The following is a 20,139-nucleotide window of genomic DNA, read 5'->3' as shown; positions in this document are numbered from 1 at the left end:
GTGGATAAAGCACTGGCCCTGGAGTCAGGAGTACCTGGGTTCAAATCTGGTCTCAGACACTTAATAATTATCTAGCTGTGTGGACTTGGGAAAGCCACTTAACCCCATTTACCTTGCAAAAACCTAAAAAAAAAAAAGAAATTTTGGGGGAAAAGACACTTTATTTCTGAAGATGTAAGTCTGGAGTTTAACCCTGTCGAGGATCTTTGATGGGGTAAGAGGTAAGGACTTTAGATCTATAGGCATGATTGAAATAAAAAGCCTGTCTTAACTCTAAGTTGGAAAGGATTTTGTGGAGGATACTATCATCCTTTCAGTCTTACAGATTTACAAATTCAGTGTCATCCTCATCTCTTCATATCCTCATCCTACAGAGGAAATCTGTTAGTAAATCTTATTTTGTATTCAGCCCTTTCTCCTAGTCACTACCCAAGTTCAGGCCCTCATCCAGTTTTACCTGGATTATTATACTAGTGTCCCATTGATTTTCATGCTTGGAGTCATTCCTCTTTTCAGGTGATCTTCCAAAATGATTTCTGAACATTACAAGAATCACTATGTCATTCCCATGCTCAAAAAACTTCAATGACTCCCTAAAGCCTCTAGGATATGGGTTAGTAATATTTTACATGTGGTATATAGACTCTTTGGCAGTGTGGTGAAGCCTATGGACCCCTTCTCTGAATGCTTTTAAGTACAAAAAATGAAATACTTAGAATTACCAAGGAGCAGCTAGGTAGAGCAGTGAATAGAGTTTCAGGCCTGGAGTCAGGAAGGCTCAACTTCCTGAGTTCGAATCCAGCTTCAGATACTTATTAGCAGTATGAACCAGGGCAAGTCACTTAATCTTATTTGCCTCAGTTCTTCATTTAGAAATGAGAAAGAAACTAGATTAACTTTGCCAAGCAAATCCTAAATAGGGTCATAAAGAGTTGGACACAATTGAACAACAATAGAAAAAGGATTAGAAAGGAAAATATTATATAGAAATATGGTTATCAAAATACATGTTTTTTAAAAATGAGTTCATGAATTCCAGGTAAGAACTTCATCTCTAGGATCAATTATAAACCCCTTTGTTTGTCATTTAAAGTTCTTCAAAACCTAATTACAATAAACCTTCTTAACCTTATTTAAGCACCACTCTTCTTACTCTCTATAATCTAGAGATCCTGGTCTTTTCTCTGTTCTACCATATTCCTATTTCCATGGTTTTGGACCAGCTGACTTCCTTGGCTGAAATATATTCCCTCTTTATTTATATCTTTTGGAATCACTCATTTCCTGTAGGACTCAACTCCTCCACCATCTACTTGATAAAGTCTTTCTGGATCTCCCAACTCCCATGCTCAATCTCCCAAGACTGCCATATCTTTTATTTTGCTCATATCCTCTCTATATGTTTGTATATTAGAGAGGCAACGTGGTATAGTGGATTATTCTCCTTAGGAGCAGGAAGACCGAGGTTAAAGTCTCACCTCTGACATATCCTGGCAGTCTACTTATTATAGTACCTCCATAGCTGTTCTTGTTGCCCCAAGTTTCCACCAATCCAATCCATTCTCCACTTAGATGCCAGTGATTTTCCTGAAGTTAAATGTTTGACCATTTCTCTCCTACTTAACTAACTTCAATGGCTCCCCATTAATTCTAGGATTAAATGTTATTTCATCCTAATCTTACCTTTTTTTAATGACTATATATGCAAAATTTTATAATGTAAATGATTATTATTATAGTATCACATGTATTTAATTTATAAATAAGTAAATATACAAATATTTGGGATGTATTCTCATTTTTCATTTATTTAATCTAATCATTCATTTATTCATTTATATATATATATATATATGTATATCCATTTACTCATCTATTTACCTAGTCATTTGTTTATTTAGTTAACTAATGGGTGAGTAATCAAGAAAGTTGATCATTACTCCAGGCAACTCTAAAACTCTAAATTGTAGAAAAGATGCTTATTTTCATTGGTAGAGAAAAACTTCCTTATCTATGGAGTTTCCAATATCAGTATTGGGTGTGGGGTAATGGAGTAGATGTGAAGCTGGGCTACAAATGGAGACAAGAAGGCAGAGGTGGAGCCAGAAACAAAGGTTGTAGTAGAGTAGGTGTACTCAGAAGTGGAATCCAAAGTCAGGTCCTATTTGGGGACACTCATTTAGAGTTAGATTTAAGGTTAAAGTTCAGGTTAGGGTTCATTCAGGTTTCCTTTAGGATAAGGATTCGATTGATACAGAGGAATTAAATAGGGAAAGAAAGCTAGAAACCTACTTCATCAGCAACAGATTTAAGAGTGAGCAATATATATATATATATATATATATATATATATATATATATATATATATATATATGTGTGTGTGTGTTACACATACACAAGTCTCCTAAATTTAGAAAGAAATAATTTAGAAAATAAATTTAGAAAGAATATATAAGAAATAGGGAGGGTGATGGGATGCAGGGTAAGGGAATGGATAAGACAGCAGAGAGAAGGGTTTGTAGATTAATGGGCAGAGGGAAATAGAAGATAATATAAAGGAGATATTCTTTGAAAGGCAGGTGGATAAGGAAAAAGAAGGCAATCCTTATCCTCCATCTCCACCTGGGATTCCAGCTTCAGCCTTGATTCTAGCACTTCTCTTCCTTTTCCTACAATTAAGCCTCCTACTACACCACCACCTTCTGGTTCAGAACCACTTCTGCCTTCTAGTATTACCCTAAAGATGACTCTAACAGCTCCTTTTAACTCTAACCCTTACCCTAATCGAAACCTTAATCTTATCCAAAATTAATTCCTATATCTTCAACCCAGGTGTGACATTTTTACAATTGAACCTTCTAAAGGACCTACATTAGGATCTCTGGCTCCACTTCTTTTTCCATGTCTAACCCTAAAGATGACCCTAAAAGCCCCCTTTGAGTTCTCAAATTTAGCCTAATCCTAACCTCAATGGGCATTCCCAACAGGGACGGTGCCTTATATTCCATCTCTAGCTTCCTGCTCTACTAACACCTCTGTTTATTTCTGACTCCACTTCTTTCTTTCAGTCTAACCCTCAAGATAATCTTAAATGTATGATTTCAAATCTAATCCTTGCCCTAAGCAGAGCCTTAACCCTAGCCTGAACCCTAATCTTATTGAATACTCCTAACAGGCACCATGCCCTTGGACTTTACCTCTGACTAACCCCCTGCTCAATTACCACCTTTGTCTCTGACTCCATCTCTTTATTTTAGTCTTCAAATGCTTGTTTTCAAATCTAACACTTGCCCTAACCTGAATCCTAACCCTAGCCTAAATACCTACCCTAACCATAACACTTTTTGAGGAGCCCCAACTGGATCCAACTCCACCACCACCTTCTTTTCTGGCTCCAACTCTGCCTTGCAGTCTTAACTTAAAGATGAGTCTAAAAGTCCCTTTCAGTCTCTAAATCTTACCCTAATCTCAAAGGCAGCTCCAACTTTGACCCTGCCTCAGACTCTTCCTCCAATTCATTTTCCCATTGAAACTCTCTACCTCTGACTCCATCTCTACTTGGGATGCTGCACTTCTTTGACTAGTCCTCCAATTAAGCCTTATTTTCCATCTCTATCTGTGAATCTAGTTTCAGTCTTGACTCTCCCCCCCCTCCCCCCCCCCCGACACAAACACAGACTTTTTCCTCTAATTAAACTTCCTACTCTACAACCACCTTCAGGTCTGGCTCTAATTCTGCCTTCTAGTCTTAACCTAAAGATGTCCTTAAAAGTCGCTTTTGGACTCTAATACTTACCCTTAATGAAATCCTAACCCTAACCTTTACTATAAATGGATGCTTACAACTCCAACCCAGATGTGAATCTTTTTGCCATTAAACCTTCTACTCCATTTACATTAGAAGCTCTGGTTCCATCTCTTTTCCCAAGTCTAACCCCAAAGATGACCCTAAAAACTTGTTTTGGCCTTTCAACCTTTCCCTAACCCTTATGGACACTTCCAATAGAAACCATGCTTTGTTCTCCACCTCTAACCAACCCACTATTCTGCTTCCATCTCTATTTGTTCCACTGCTTCCACTTTCAATGCCTACTTTTGAATTTAACCCTTCTCCTAAGCCAAACCCAACACTAGCCTGAACCTTAACCCTAGCACTAAATGGGCACCCTCAACTTGAAACCTAGCCTTGGACTCCATCTCTGACTTAATTGCCCTATTCCACTACCACCTTCTTTTCTAACTGCCTATCTTGTAGTCTTACCCTAAAATGACCCTAAAACTCCCCTTTAGTCTCTCATCCTTACCCCAATCCTAACCTTATCCCTAAGGGGCATCCCTAACTGGGACCTGGTCTTGGATTCAATCTCTGAATAAGCCCCTGCTACACTACCATCTCTTATTATTTCTGGCTCCACCTGTTCCTTATAGTCTAACCATCTAGATATCTGCTTTTGACTATGTTGAACCCTAACTGTATCCTGACCCCTAACCCTAGTCCTAAATGGGCACTCTCAACTTGAAGCCTGACCTTAAATTCTACCTCTGACTTAATTACCCTTTTCCACTACTACCTTCTTTTCTAACTCTCCTCTGTCTTGTAGTCTTATCCTAAAAATGATCCTCAACTTGGAACCTGACCTTGGACTCCACCTATAACTTAGGAGCTCTACTCCACCACCACCTTCTTTTCTGGTTCTAGCTATGCCTTCTAGTCTTACCTAAAGATGTCCTTGAATGTCCCTTTTTGACTTTTAACCTTAATCTAACCCACACCCTAACTCTAAACTGGATTATATCCTTAACCCTAATGTTAATTGGGAAGCACAACTCAGAGCTGGCCTTTGATTCCACCTGAGCTTCCTACTACTATCACCATCTCCAAAGCAGAAAGATTTACCTCCTCTTCTAACCTTAAAGATCACCCTAAATGCCTACTTTTGACTCTAACCCTTATTTTACTGAAACCCTAACAATAACCTGACACCTAATGTTAATCCTTAATGGGCAGTGTCAACTGCAACCCTTCCTCAGGCCCCCCCTCAAACAATTAAGAGTCTTAATCCACTCCACCCCAGACCATGCACCCACCTCAGCATCCCCCTCATCCTCTAACTCTACTTCAAACTCCACTCTAACCCTTGTTAACCCAGATCCAAAGATGGGGAACATTTTTTCTGCCAAGGGTCATTTGGATAATCAAAATATCATTTAAAACTCCTATTCTACCTCTATCTAGGACTCCAATTTAGTTTCTGACTCCATCCATACCTCCCATCCACCTCACTCAACTGGGACTCTAACCCTTATTCAATTCTTAAAATTTACCCTAACATTAATCCTCTAGCCTTATACTTCTCCCTATCCTTCACCTTCTCCCTCATCCTGTTCCTCTGAACTTAAGGTATTTCTCTAGAGATGCATTGGAAAGAACGATTGAAGGAAACAAAAGAATAGTTCACTTTCTTGATTTAGAGAGGAAAAACAATTTTCTAAGCTACAAGTATTAAAGAAATAATCAAACACAGCTATGAAGAAATTTTTCTCTGGTAGCATAAAAGTTGTTCCATTAAAATGTTCAGCAAGGAAAATAGTCACAATAACTGACATTCATAGTCATAAGATTTGCTTAGCACTTGTAGATATAATGTTATTTTGGCATTACTGGGCAATAATTCTAACCTTGTGACTGAAGGGGAAGAGTAGAGGACCCAAGTTTGTCTAACAAGCTATTTCTCTCATTCTAATGGGCAAGGGGCAGGGGGAGGTAGTGGGAGTGGGACTCAAGCAAGAGAAGCATGTGCACTAGGGTGAGTGTGCAGAGATGGGACAGGATGACAGAGCAAGTGTATGGAAGAGAAGTGAAAGAGAGAAAGCCAGAGCTACTCCCAGTCATGAGATTCTCAATGCATGACTTCAGGCATGAGATCCTCAATGCTAGAACTGTGTAAATGAATGGAGCAGAAGACTAGTTGGTTTGTTGTTTCCTTCATTATGTCCAAAGTTATGATGTTTATGTTGAGTAATATGATATGTATAATGAATTAATTCTTAATTTTATTTCTACATATCCTTTTTACAGACAAGCTCTGGGTCTGGGAAAACAATAAAAACAAAGTTACTAATAGTAATTTCCTTTAATCATTACAGGTCTTGCATTTTTTCTTGAATTGTACTTGCCTTTAAGTGAAGTATATCAGTATAACTTGTGCTATATTGTAACCCAAAAACCACACAATCAATTTTATCATTCCCACAGGCCTCCAAGTGATGTAATCATTGCATTGTCTTGTATGATGAGCTTATCTTGGGAAGATCATCAAGCCCCCAATCTGACAGTTCTAGGATCCATCTGCCCACTTATGATAACATATAAAATATTTGACTCCAGAACAGCAAGTTAGCTCTTAGGAATGGAGTGATCCCATGATTTGCAAATTGGTTCCTTACAAAGAAAATAATTAATAAATTGCTATCTGATTTACTGATACTCTGCTTGTCAGGACCAGGTTAGAGATGGCTCAGGAAAAATTTGGTTAGCTTTTCTCAAAGAGGACCAAAATGACATCACTATGTTGGAGTCAAGTTACAGAGTGTATGAATGTGACAATCAGACTAATATAAGCTTGGAATGCTCTACAACAATAGCCCATATGCACATTGAGATGTCTAAATTTACAAATCTCATGTTTCTTTTGAACCAGTGTAATTCTGCTTTGGTCATAGAGCACAGTGTGCCTTTTTAATTCCTTTGCTAGTGTCTCCTTTGTCACCTAGGTGATTCTGAAGTTCTTCAGAAAGAGCAGAAGGTATACTTGGATGGATGTGTCCCTGAATTCTGTCCTGTGCCCCTATCCCCTCAACATTCATAGTCTGCTGCAGAACTTCTCCCCTTCCTCTTTCCTGAGACTTCATTTGTCTATTTTCCAAAACTTACTTCTGTTTCTTGAGTTGGTTATCTTTTGTTTACCTTGTCTTTTATATATGATAAATGCAATTAACCACTGCATTGCTCTTCTATATGTATCCTTGTTCAAAGACAGCAGAGGTGGAGCCATAAAGCATCCCTCAAGAGAGGGAAGACATAGATTTTATACTGGCAGTATATTTTACAAAGCAGTTTTTCTTGTGACTCAATGCTGTGGAAAGGGAATTATTGCTTTGGTTTTTTTTTTTTTTTAATAATTTCACTGAACTGAGAGACTCATTCCAGAATCTGAATCCAGGAATTGAATGAGTCAGCAATTTGGCAAGATAGAAACCTTTGACTAGTTGCCTGGTCTTGACCACTTCCTTTCCTATTGTTTCCCTCTACCTGATTTAAAAGGCCACTAACTCTTCCAGTGGGGAGGGAATAAGGGAGTGACTATAAGGAATTGCTCAATCCCCTTAAGAGGGAGTGGTACATCCTAACAATGTCACTTAGGATAAATATTATCATGTTTTATTTTTTCACAACAACTGTGCAATAAATATTGCAGGTTTTATTATACTCATTTTTGTAGATGATGAAACTGAGAAACAAAGAAGTTAAGTGATTTGTCATGTAGCTAATTTCAGAGGCAGAATTTAAATCCAGGCCTCTCCTTGAAGGCATTGAGTGGTAGGTGTTAGAATCAGTAGCAACCAGAGATAGCAAAGGTATGGGCATAGGTAGAAAATGGTCCATGGGAGATGTTGAAACAAAAATATCTGAGCAGCATATAGGGTACAGGAAAGAACCTGGTCACAAATAATAAAGTTTTATTCACTGATTCACTTAAACAAAATCCAAAGAAAGGACATTGTTTGTACAAAATTAAAAGTACACAGCTTTGAACACTCAAAATACTCAACTATTTAAGTGGATTTGTGATCTCACTATTTTAAGAGTTCCCTCTAACAACATAGCTTATAATTCATCTATGCTAGTCCATTCTGTGCCAGGAAAAAGAGAAGGAGTTCTAGACAAAAAAAAATCTACATCTCACCCCCCTTCTTTTTCTGTTATTTCTCTCAAAGAGGCATTTCTTTTAAGGTGAAAAGGATGAAGGACTGGGAATCAGAAAGTGTCTTTAGTTCCTGTCACTGATTGGCCGTGTCACCATAGTAAGTCATTTAAACTCTGAGTTTTAGTTTCTTCATCTATAAAAATAATGAAGTTGAATTTGTAAGACATTTCAGACTCTTTGTAATCCCATTTAGGATTTTCTTGGCAAAGACACTAGAGAGGTGTCATTTCCTTCTCTAACTCATTTTATACCTGGGGAAACTGAGACAAGCAGGATTAAGTTACTTGCCTAGAGGCCCACAATTTATAGCATGAAGATGAAGCTTCCTGACTCTAGACAAGGCACTCTATCCACTGTGTTAACCTAGCTGCTTCCATGGGTTGAACTAGATGTTCTCAAAGTTTCATTCTGTTCTGAAAATCCCACATTTTCTGTCTCTATTTTGGGATTTAGTTTTCTCTCTATTCTCTCTTCTCTTTTACTCTATCTTCTTTTCCTTTGCTGTATGTTTTTTTTCCTGTCTCTTTCTCTGCTTGATCTCCCATATAGTACACCATATGCTATACAGCTAGCATATGGCGTGTTTTACAAACAGATAAACAGTGGCACATATGCATTCGTACGTCCTGAGCACACAGACATTTCAGCTTGCATTTGTCAGCCAAACAGCAGATAGTATTTCGTAAACTTCACTCAGAAATTGCAAAGTACATGAGCAGCCCATGTGTCTCCTAAATAAGTAGTTAACATAAGTTTCTCCATATCTTATTTGGTTCTAAAGCCAGAACATTGATCTCCTGACCCTTTTCATTGAGTCACTTAATATTAAAGTCTCAATCTTTTCCTTCACCATTTGAAATATGATGTTATGACTGAAGGTCAGACTGTTGTTCCTTTTTATTTGTGTGATTGCACCAAATCTGTTCTTTTTAGACATCACAAAACAACTCCTTAGGATAGGGCACTTTGAACTGAGAATCAAGAGAAAGGGGAAACTGTTTTGGGCTATCTTATTTTTCCTTTGATTCCTATATTCCACTCCTCCCTACTTTCCCCATCTCAACTGAAGATCTTACTTATTATTTAGAAAACAGAGGTCCGATATGTGAATTCCCTCTTCTCCTGTATTTTATAATTCAAAACATTTCTATATAATTCCCCATTTTCTCTTTCTTTGCTTCCCCCTTTTTTCTAAATCTCTCCCCTTCTCAATTTGTACCCTTCCATCTAATTCGGGATAAGCTTGCCTCTTCAAAAAAAAAACAACTTAATTTTTTCAATTAAGAAAAATTAATTTCTCTTTCTCCTATTGCAGACCATTAGAAAACAAACAAGTAAATAAACTCTCATCATAAATATGCATAGCCATTCCTTCATAGTAATTCCTATATTTGCCATTCCAAAAAAAAAAAAAAAGTCTGTCTGCATCCTGAGTCCATCATCTCTATATCATGATGTGGTTACCGGGCCTCTGGAACTGTAGTTGGTAATAATGTTCACCAGAGTTCTCAAGTCTTTCAAAGTTTTTGTCTTTATGATGTTGTTATTTTATTTTTTTTAGGATTTTTTGCAAGGCAAATGGGGTTAAGTGGCTTGCCTAAGGCCACACAGCTAGGTAATTGTTAAGTGTTTGAACCCGGGTACTCCTGACTCCAGGGCCAGTGCTTTATCCACTGTGCCACCTAGCTGCTCCCTGATGTTGTTATTATATACATTCTTGCCCTAGTTCTGATCACTTTACTCTTCATCTGTTCAAAGAAGTTTTTTTATATTTTCTGAAACTGCCCCCTTTATCAATTCTTATAGCAAAATAATATTCTGTTTCCTTTGATTACCATAATTTGTTCAGTCACCCCCCAATTGATAGTCACCCCCTCAGTTTCTAGTTCTTTGCACCACAAAAGAATAAATATAATTATCTTTGTACATCTATATGTACAAAAGATGTCCTTTTCTTCTTCCTTTGATCTCCTTATTGTGTATACCTTGTAATGAAATCACAGGATCAAAGGATCCACACAATTTACTTTTGGGGCATAATTAAAATTTCTTCCCTGAATGTCTGAATCCACCAGCTAATTGTGTATTATGACTGTATTTGTATCTGTTTTATACAGCCTCTCCAACATTTGCCATTTTCCTGTTTTTGATCAACTTTGCTAATCAGTCTGGGTGTGAAATGATATCTTAAAGTTATCTTAATATGTATTTTTTCTAATTATTAGTGATTTGGAATGATTTTTTTCATCCAGCTGTATTTCTTTGATTGAGAACTGGTTCAAATCCTTTTGATACTTATTAAGTATTGGAATGGCTCTTATTCTTATACATTTGAATCACATTCCTATACATTTTGGAATTTAGATGCTTGCAATGGAAAATTATTGCAAAGATTTCCCTCTGTTTATCTGTTTTCTTCTTATTTTAGCTGCTTTCGTTTTGTTTGCACCAAAATTTAAAAATTTTGTAATCATTCTGCTTCTACTCTCCTGATTCTCTTCTTTTCACAGGTTCTTGTTCTATCTTTCCTTTTAAACTCTTCTTCTCCGTCCACCCTCTGCAGCTTCTTTTGTTCATGACATCCCTTCTTGAATTTGTCCTTATTTCCTCTCTTCCTTCTTCCCTTTTCTTATTTCCCTATTAAGTCAAATGTAGTATTATGCCCACCTCTGTGTATATTATTTCCTACTTTGATCACTTCAGATGAAAAGGAGATTCAAATCAAGTCACCAAGCATTTAAGTGACTCTTATGTGGCAGGCCCATTGTCCTTCATTCTCAACTTTATATTTTTTAAGGTTTTTTTGCAAGGCAAATGGGGTCAAGTGGCTTGCTCAAGGCCACACAGCTAGGCAATTATTGTCTGAGGCCTGAATTGAACCCAGATACTTCTGACTCCAGGGCTGGTGCTTTATCCACTGTGCCACCTAGCTGCCCCCTATTGTCCTTCATTCTCAAAGAAGACCATGACATTGGGGAGGTGATGTCATGACAAGCAAGTGAGTTGGATTTGAGCGAGTGGGTGCTTTACTAAATCACCAGCCTCACTTTCTGCTCTAGAGTCATTTGGGTCCAGTGGTCAGACAGGAATCAGGATGACTAGAGGTAGCCTGGATAGCTAGGAACAAGTGCTAAGTATTGGGATACAAAAAAAAAGAAGTAAAAAATGGCCCCTGCCCTCAAAGAACTTACAATCTGATGGAGGGGAGGAGAGATAACATGCAAACAAATATATACATATATATTTATATATATATATATAATATATGCATATGTTATATATATTACAAACAAGCTACAATTAAGAGGGAAGGCACTAGATTAAGAGATGTTAAGGAAGACTTAGAGTAAAAGATGATATTTTGGTTGGAATTTAAAAAAAATCAGGAAGATGTAGTGCCTTGTGTGTGGGACAGTCAGATGGCCAGTATCACTGAATCAGAGTATTGGGTGGGTGGGTGGGGTTATCTTCCATCTCAGGGTAAGGGAACATCCCACCCAAAGTCTGTATAAGTCCCGCAGGAGGGACTGGAAATTCGATAAATCTAGGAGTTTTTAGGGATGAATTAATTAAATATTTGACCAAATATAGCAGGCAAATGATATAAATATCCAAATGATCCTTGGGAAAAAAAAACGGTTCCCCACCCCTGCCAGAAGCCTTACCATCCTCTTAATTATTCCTATTTATCCTATAGTGTTTGTATATATATTTGTTTCCATGTTCTCTCCTCCATTGAAGACTGGGATTATCTTTTGCTTCTTTTTGTATTCTTACTGTTTTAGCATACTTCATAGCAGATAGCAGATAAATGCTTTATTATTAATTACCAATTTCCGAGGTGTTAATGCTCACATTTAAGATTTAGGGTAGAGAACTGGCTCTAGCACACCCCTGCAACCTATTTCTCATAGAATTGACACATGGTGTTTGGGTCTTTGAAATCTATCTCTCACTTTCAGAATATTGAGTCAAACTCAGATGTCAAGTTGTCAAAGTAGTGTGAGCAGGTCCAGACATACTTAAAAAATTCCCCTTTTCCCCTACAACTTCTCCACACTGAGGACTACTGCTTTGATTCAGCCCTTCTGCTTTGGATGATTCACAGAGGCAGGGGACTATTTATTCTGTGTATATAAAGGAGTGGAAGTAAATGCAGAATGTTTCCATGAGCAGAAATGTTTGATAACTTAAAAATAAAAATAAATTCCAAGAAAAAAATAGATATTAAGAACCATTCAAGAAATGAATTACATCTTCTCTGCTCCTTAAATTGTATCTTTAGGACCAACACTTTCAGAATTTTCCCTCCAATTAACCTATTCCTTTTTCTCTTTTAAATAAAGATGATTTTTTTAAATCATCAGATTTTCATCCAATATGGTTTCTCTGAGAAAGATGGTCAGAATCCTAAATAGCATTTTTATTTATTTTATTTTAAATTTATGGAATAAAAACAAGCCAGTGGTACTGGCCATTTGAATGTTCCACAACAATATAGAATAATAAAAATAAAGCACTTGAAACTGCAAATCTATTATGCATGATCTGCTATTACTTTTTTCTGTCATCTTTTTTGGTTATTGTTTTTTATAAGGTAATAGAATTAAGTTACTTGCCTGAGGTCACACAGTGAGATAAGTATTAAATATCTGAAGTTAAATTTGAACTCAGATCTTCCTGACTCCAGGGCCATTACTCTATCCACTGTACCACCTAGCTACCCCTATTCTTTTTAAATGCACAATAAATACATGTAAGTTTCTTTTGTCCTTTTTTTCTTCTTCCCTCCCCTCTCGGGGGACTGAAATATGTATATATCAAGATATTTATGTATGTATATATGTCAAATCATTCTATTTATAAACTCTCTTGATTCATATAGCATCTTATTTCATATGTTCTTTGTAATTAATGAATATTAACATGTGTTAAATGAATTATTCGCTCAAAATTACACTTATAATATATGTTACATATGCAATATTATTTTATTTTATTCTCATTACTTCACTTTTCTTATTTCATTCAAGTCTTTCCATATTTTTCTAAGATCATTTAGTTCATCATTTTTTACAACACAGTAGTACTCCATCAAATCATATACCACAACTTGATTAGCCATCCCCCCAATTGACAGGCATTCCCTTAATTTCCAGTTCTTTGCCAATGAGAGCAGCTATAAATATTTTGGAATCTATAATTTCTTTTTTTTCTCTAATTATCTTGGGATACAGACCTAGTAGTGATATTGTTGGGTCAAAGGGCATAGACAGTTTAGTAACATTTTGGTTATTATTATTATGTACACAGTTTCATGGTTTGGTTCTTGTGAATTGTTTTGTCACATTACTATTAAACTGTAACTGCAAAAATTATCCAAACTATTATTTGAGGTCAGTATTGGTTTAGAAAAAAGAAATCCTTCTGAAGAACCACCAGAATTTTTTTGAGCCCAGTATTTGGATGGGTTTAAGTTGGCTTGTACTAGTTGTGCCTTCATTTCTTTTTTCCTACATTTTTTAAAAGAAAGATTTTATATATTTTGAGTTTTATAATTTCCCCCCATTCTTGCTTCCTTCCCTGCACCCCCCACAGAAGGCAGCCTGTTAATTTTTACATTATTCCAATAGTATGCATTGATCTAAGTTGAATGTGATGAGAGTGAAATCATATCCTTAAAGAAAAAAAGTAAAGTATAAGAGACAGCAAAATCACATAATAAGATAATGGGTTTTTTCCCTAATTTGAAGGTAATAGTCTTTGGTCTTTGTTCAAACTCCACAATTCTTTCTCTGGATACAGATGGCATTCTCCATCTCAGATAGCCCCAAATTGTCCCTGATTGCTGCACTATGGAATAAGCAAGTCCATCAAGGTTGATCATCACCCCCATGTTGCTTTTAGGGTATATACAGTTCTTCTGGTTCTGCTCATCTTGCTCAGCATCAGTTCATACAAATTCTTCCAAGCTTCCCTGAATTCCCACCCCTCCTGGTTTCTGATAGAACAATAGTCTTCCATGTTATACATATACCACAGTTTGTTAAGCCATTCCCCAATTGAAGGACATTAACTTAATTTCCAATTCTTTGCCACCACAAACAGGGCTGCTATGAATATTTTTGTACAAGTGATGTTTTTACCCTTTTTCATAATCTCTTTGGGGTATAGACCCAGTAGTGGTATTGCTTTTCCCTTACATTTTAATGGAGATGGTGGAACATTGAGTGAGTTGATTCCTTCACTTCAACTCCTTCACAGCCAAACCAGGAAGCAGGAACTGTTGAAATTTCTTGGCCTCCTCTTTGTCTGTGATGACCATTGTGTACAAGGTACCTGCTGCAGTGGATCTTAAACTTCAGAGTCCTTAGTATTCTTGATCTTGACAGATTTAGCATCATTTCCTCTGGCTGTGAGCAGGAAGTCCTTCATTTCCTTGATTTTGGGGGACAGGGTGTCAGCAGTGGCAGTATGAGGAGAGAGCTAGAACAACTACCAAGGAGCCAAGCCCTTCATAACTTTTTTTAAAGAAATGCAGTGATTTGTACTAGTTAAGAGACAAAACATTTGGGGATTTGATTTGAAAACACACACACACACACACACACACACACACACACACACATATATATATATATACATGTATATGTATATGTATATGTATATGTGTGTTGCTTTTAGGGTATATACTGTTCTGGTTCTGCTCATCTTGCTCAGCATAAGGATTTCTAGTTAGATCACATTTAATGTTTGCTAAATGCCTGCTTGTTTGTGGATTTTTACATTTTAATGGGACATAATGATCTACAAAGAAACTTTCTCATCCTATTAAGGTAATTCTCATCAACTGGAGTGTGAATAAAGCTTTGTATCTTCAGAAAAAAAATAACTTGGGGGGGGGGGTGGCTAGGTGGTGCAGTGGATAGAGCACCGGCCCTGGAGTCAGGAGTACCTGAGTTCAAATGTGACCTCAGACACTTAATAATTACCTAGCTGTGTGGCCTTGGGCAAGCCACTTAACCCTGTTTGCCTTGCAAAAAACCTAAAAAAGAAAAAGGAAAAAATAACTTTTTTGGACTTAAGTAAATATTTTAAAGAAATAAAAAAGAAAATGAGCAGCAAAAGTGATCAATACATCAGAAAGAGTGAAAATATGTGCATTGCACTATATTCATGGACCTTTTACCCTTACAAAGTTGTAGGAGTGTCAAGGGAATTATAATTTTATATTGATAAATATGACATGTAAAATGAATTTAGTAATAATAATAATGATAATAATAATCTAATTTCTAAAGATCCTTTTTACAGGCTCTGGGAAAATGATAAAAATAAAGTGACTGGTAGTAATTAGTTTTAATCAAGATAGGTCCTACATTTTCCCTTGAATTGTGCTTGCCTGTGTTAAGTGAAGTATATCAGTTTAATTTATACTGTACTGTAATTCCAACCTACACATTCAACCCAATCATTCACATGGGACTCTCATTTGGATGATCACAAATGATGTAATCATTGTATTGTCCTTAATGTTTTATATCCTGGGAAGTTCATTCAAGCCCTAAATCTAATTGTTTTATGATCCATCTTCTCACTTATGATCATGTATAAAATAGTTGATTCTCCAACAACAAGGTGGAGCTCCAAGGAATGAAGTAATCCCATGATTTGCAAATTGGTTCCTTACAAAGAAAGTAATTAATAAACTGCTATCAGATTTGCAGGCTCTCTCTCTCTGGCCTGCTTGACAAGACCAAGTTAGAGGCAGCTCAATAAAAACTTGATTAACAGGAGTGAAATTCATTTATTTTTTTTCAACCCACAATCTCTATTCCTGCTTTGTTTCCGCTCAAACATTATTTTACTTATCTGAACATCATAGGCATATTTATTATTTCCTATCCATTTTACAACATTTAAGCTTTAATAGCTTAAAACTGCACTAATTTTGAGGGAGACACCTTGTACATCATCTCTCATCTGTTTACTTTTGCAAAACTGTTCCCTTCTGTCTAGAATGTATTTCTTCCAATCCCTCTGGTACTTTGCCTGCAGGAGCTGTCAGCCTTTTTTGTAAAATTGTCATGATACTTAAGAAAGGACAACACATCAGATCATCAGCCTGTGCTAGGGACAGAGAAGCAACTTGTCTCTGGACAGGAAAACTACTGGTCTGAAGAAAGTCCAGATATTTGAAATAGTGGACACCAAAGCCCAGAAAGACTGCATTAAAGATTTCAATATTTTGAAACAACTGAACCATCTAAATATTATTAAGTATTTGAACTCTTTCATTGAAGACACTGAACTTAACACTGTCCTGGAGTTGGCTGATACAAGTAACCTCTCTTGGATGATTAAGTTTTTAAAAAAGCAGAAATGGTTAATCCCCAAGAGGACAGTCTGGAATTATTTTGTGCAATTGTGTATCTACCTGAAAAACATCATTCACACAGGGTGATGCCCAGAGACATAAAACCTGCCAATGTGTTGATAACAGCCACAGATGGATGAAACTGGAAAATCTTGGTCTGGCATCTGCTTCAGTTCCTAAAGCACATTCCTTAGTTGGAACACCTTGCTACATGACCCTGAAGAAAATTCATGAAAATGATTAAAACTTTTAAATCTGATATGAGATGGTGGTTCTTTTCTTTGCCAGAAAATAACAAAGTGACTACCTTCTTCTTCTTCTTCGAGAACATGACTGAGAAGGGGAATTGTGCAGTATATGCCCATATCTAGGCCCTGACCAGAGAACTAACACATTGGCTATGCACATGAACTAATCAAACAGATACACATCTGGAATGCCAACACTTTATTTTTTAAATTTATTTTTATTAAAGATATTGTTTGAATTTTACATTTTTCCCCCAATCTTGCTTCCCTCCCCTCTCCTCACCACAAAAAGCACTCTGTCAGTCTTTACTTTGTTTCCATGTTGTACCTTGTTCCAAATTGGGTGTGATGAGAGAGAAATCATATCTTAAAGAGAAGAGAAGTCTAAGAGGTAACAAGATCAGACAATAAGCTATCTGTTTTTTTCTAAATTAAAGGGAATAGTCCTTGAACTTTGTTCAAACTCCACAGCTCCTTATCTGGATACAGATGGTACTCTCCTTTGCAGACAGCCGAAAATTGTTCCCGATTGTTGCCCTGATGGAATGAGCAAGTCCTTTAAGGTTGAACATCACTCCCATGTTGCTGTTAGGGTGTACAGTGTTTTTCTGATTCTGCCCATCTCACGCAGCATCAGTTCATGCAAATCCCTCCAGGTTTCCGTGAAATCCCGTCCCTTCTGGTTTCTAATAAAATAATAGTGTTACAGGACATACATATACCACAGTTTGCTAAGCCATTCCCCAATTGAAGGACATTTACTGGATTTCCAATTCTTTGCCACCACAAACAGGGCTGCTATAAATATTTTTGTACAAGTAATGTTTTTAACCTTTTTCCTCATCTCTTCAGGGTATAGACCCAGTAGTGGCATTGCTGGGTCAAAGGGTATGCACATTTTTGTTGCCCTTTGGGCATAGTTCCAAATAGCTCTCCAGAAGGGTTGAATGAGTTCACAGCTCCACCAACAGTGTAATAGTGTCCCAGATTTCCCACATCCCTTCCAACAATGATCATTTTCCTTCCTGGTCATACTGGCCAGTCTGAGAGCTGTGAGGTGGTACCTCAGAGAAGCTTTAATTTGCATTTCTCTAATAATTAATGATTTAGAGCATTTTTTCATATGGCTATGGATTACTTTGATCTCCTCATCTGTAAATTGCCTTTGCATATCCTTTGACCATTTGTCAATTGGGGAATGGTGTTTTGTTTTAAAAATATGACTCAGTTCTCTGTATATTTCAAAAATGACTCCTTTGTCAGAATCATGAGTTGTAAAGATTGTTTCCCAATTTACTACATTTGTTTTGATTTTGGTTACAGTGGTTTTATCTGTGCAAAAGCTTTTTAATTTAATGTAATTGAAATCATCTAATTGGTTTTTGGTGATGTTCTCCAACTCGTCCTTAGTCATAAACTGTTCCCCTTTCCATAGATCTGACAGGTAGACTAGTCCTTGATCTTCTAATTTGCTTATAGTATTGTTTTTTATGTCTATGTCCTGTAACCATTTGGATCTTATCTTGGTAAAGGGTATGAGGTGTTGGTCTAATCTAAGTTACTTCCATACTAACTTCCAATTTTCCCAGCAATTTTTATCAAAGAGGGAGTTTTTATCCCAATGGCCAGACTCTTTGGGTTTATCAAACAGCAGCTTACTATAATCATCTCCTGCTTTTACACCTAGTGTATTCCACTGGTCCACCACTCTATTTCTTAGCCAATACTAAACAGTTTTCGTGACTTATGCTTTATAATATAATTTTAAATCGGGTAGGGATACGCCACCTTCTTTTGCAATTTTTTTTTCATTAAGCTCCGGGCAATTCTTGACTTTTTATTTCTCCATATGAATTTGCTTACAATTTTTTCTAACTCGTTAAAGTAATTTTTTGGAATTTTGATTGGTAGGGCACTAAACAGATAGTTTAGTTTTGGTAGAATTGTCATTTTTATTATATTAGCTCTACCTATCCACGAGCAGTTGACATTTGCCCAGTTATTTAAATCTAATTTAATTTGTGTGAGAAGTGTTTTATAATTATTTTCAAAAAGATTCTGAATCTGTCTCGGCAAATAGACTCCCAAATATTTTATATTGTCTGAGGTTACTTTGAATGGGATTTCTCTTTCTAGCTCTTCCTGCTGTTTCTTGCTAGACATATATAGAAAAGTTGAGAATTTATGAGGGTTTATTTTATAACCTGCAACTTTGCTAAAATTGCTAATTGTTTCCAGTAGTTTTTTAGATGATTTCTTGGGATTCTCTAGGTAGACCATCATATCATCTGCAAAGAGTGAGAGTTTTGTCTCTTCCTTCCCAATTCTAATTCCTTTAATTTCTTTTTCTTCTCTAATTGCTGCTGCTAACATTTCTAATAAAAAATTGAATAGTACTGGTGATAATGGGCACCCTTGTTTTACCCCTGATCTTATTGGGAATGCCTCTAGGCTATCCCCATTGAGTATAATGCTTGTTGATGGTGTCAGATAGATACTGCTAATTATTTTAAGGAACAGTCCATTTATTCTTATACTCTCTAGTGTTTTTAATAGGAATGGATGCTGTATTTTGTCAAGAGCTTTTTCAGCATCTATTGATATGATCATATGATTTCTGATAGGTTTGTTTTTGATATAATTGAGTATACTAACAGTTTTCCTAATAATGAACCAACCCTGCATTCCTGGAATAAATCCTACTTGATCATAATGTATTATCCTAGTGATGAATTGTTGTAATTGTTTTGCTAAGATTTTATTTGGGATTTTTGCATCTATATTCATCAGGGAGATAGGTCTATAATTTTCTTTCTCTGTTTTAACTCTTTCTGGTTTAGGTAACAGTACCATATTGGTTTCATAGAAAGAGTTAGGCAGAGTTCCATCTTCCCCTATTTTTCCAAAGAGTTTATATAAGATTGGAACCAATTGTTCCTTAAATGTTTGGTAGAATTCACTTGTGAATCCATCAGGCCCTGGAGATTTTGGGGGGGAAGTTCAGTAATGGCTTGTTGAATTTCTTTTTTCTGAGATAGGGTGGTTTAGATATTTAATCTCTTCTTCATTTAACCTGGGCAACTTATATTTTTGTAAATATTCATCCATTTCACTTAGATTATCAAATTTATTGGCATAGAGTTGGGCAAAATAATTTCAAATTATTACTTTAATTTCCTCCTCATTGGTGGTGAGTTCACCTTTTTCACTTATGATACTAGCAATTTGGTTTTCTTCTTTTTTTAATCAAATTGACCAGAGGTTTAGCAATTTTATTGGTTTTTTCATAATACCAACTTTTGGTTTTATTTATTAATTCAATAGTTTTTTTGCTTTCAAATTTATTAATTTCTCATTTAATTTTTAGAATTTCTAATTGGGTACTTAATTGGGGATTTTTGATTTGTTCTTCCTCTAATTTTTTTAGTTGCATGTTTAGTTCATTGATTTCCTCTTTCTCCAATTTATTCATATAAGCATTTAGAGCTATAATATATCCCCTGAGAGTTGCTTTGAATGAATCCC

General features: G+C 36.2%; 2 pseudogenes; one reads left to right on the top strand and one right to left on the bottom strand.

The window, feature by feature from the left end:
* Positions 1 to 14,233: 14,233 nt before the first annotated feature.
* Positions 14,234 to 15,167, bottom strand: LOC141492355 (large ribosomal subunit protein eL38 pseudogene; annotated as a pseudogene).
* A 318-nt stretch (positions 15,168 to 15,485) lies between these two features.
* On the top strand, positions 15,486 to 16,852 carry LOC141492354 (serine/threonine-protein kinase Nek6-like; annotated as a pseudogene).
* The last annotated feature ends 3,287 nt before the right edge of the window (positions 16,853 to 20,139 follow it).

The sequence above is a fragment of the Macrotis lagotis genome, chromosome 6, assembly GCF_037893015.1.
Source record: "Macrotis lagotis isolate mMagLag1 chromosome 6, bilby.v1.9.chrom.fasta, whole genome shotgun sequence".
Taxonomy (NCBI): Eukaryota; Metazoa; Chordata; class Mammalia; order Peramelemorphia; family Peramelidae; genus Macrotis; species Macrotis lagotis.
The sequence above is the reverse complement of the archived record's forward strand: the minus strand, read 5'-3'. Positions and strand labels throughout refer to the sequence as shown.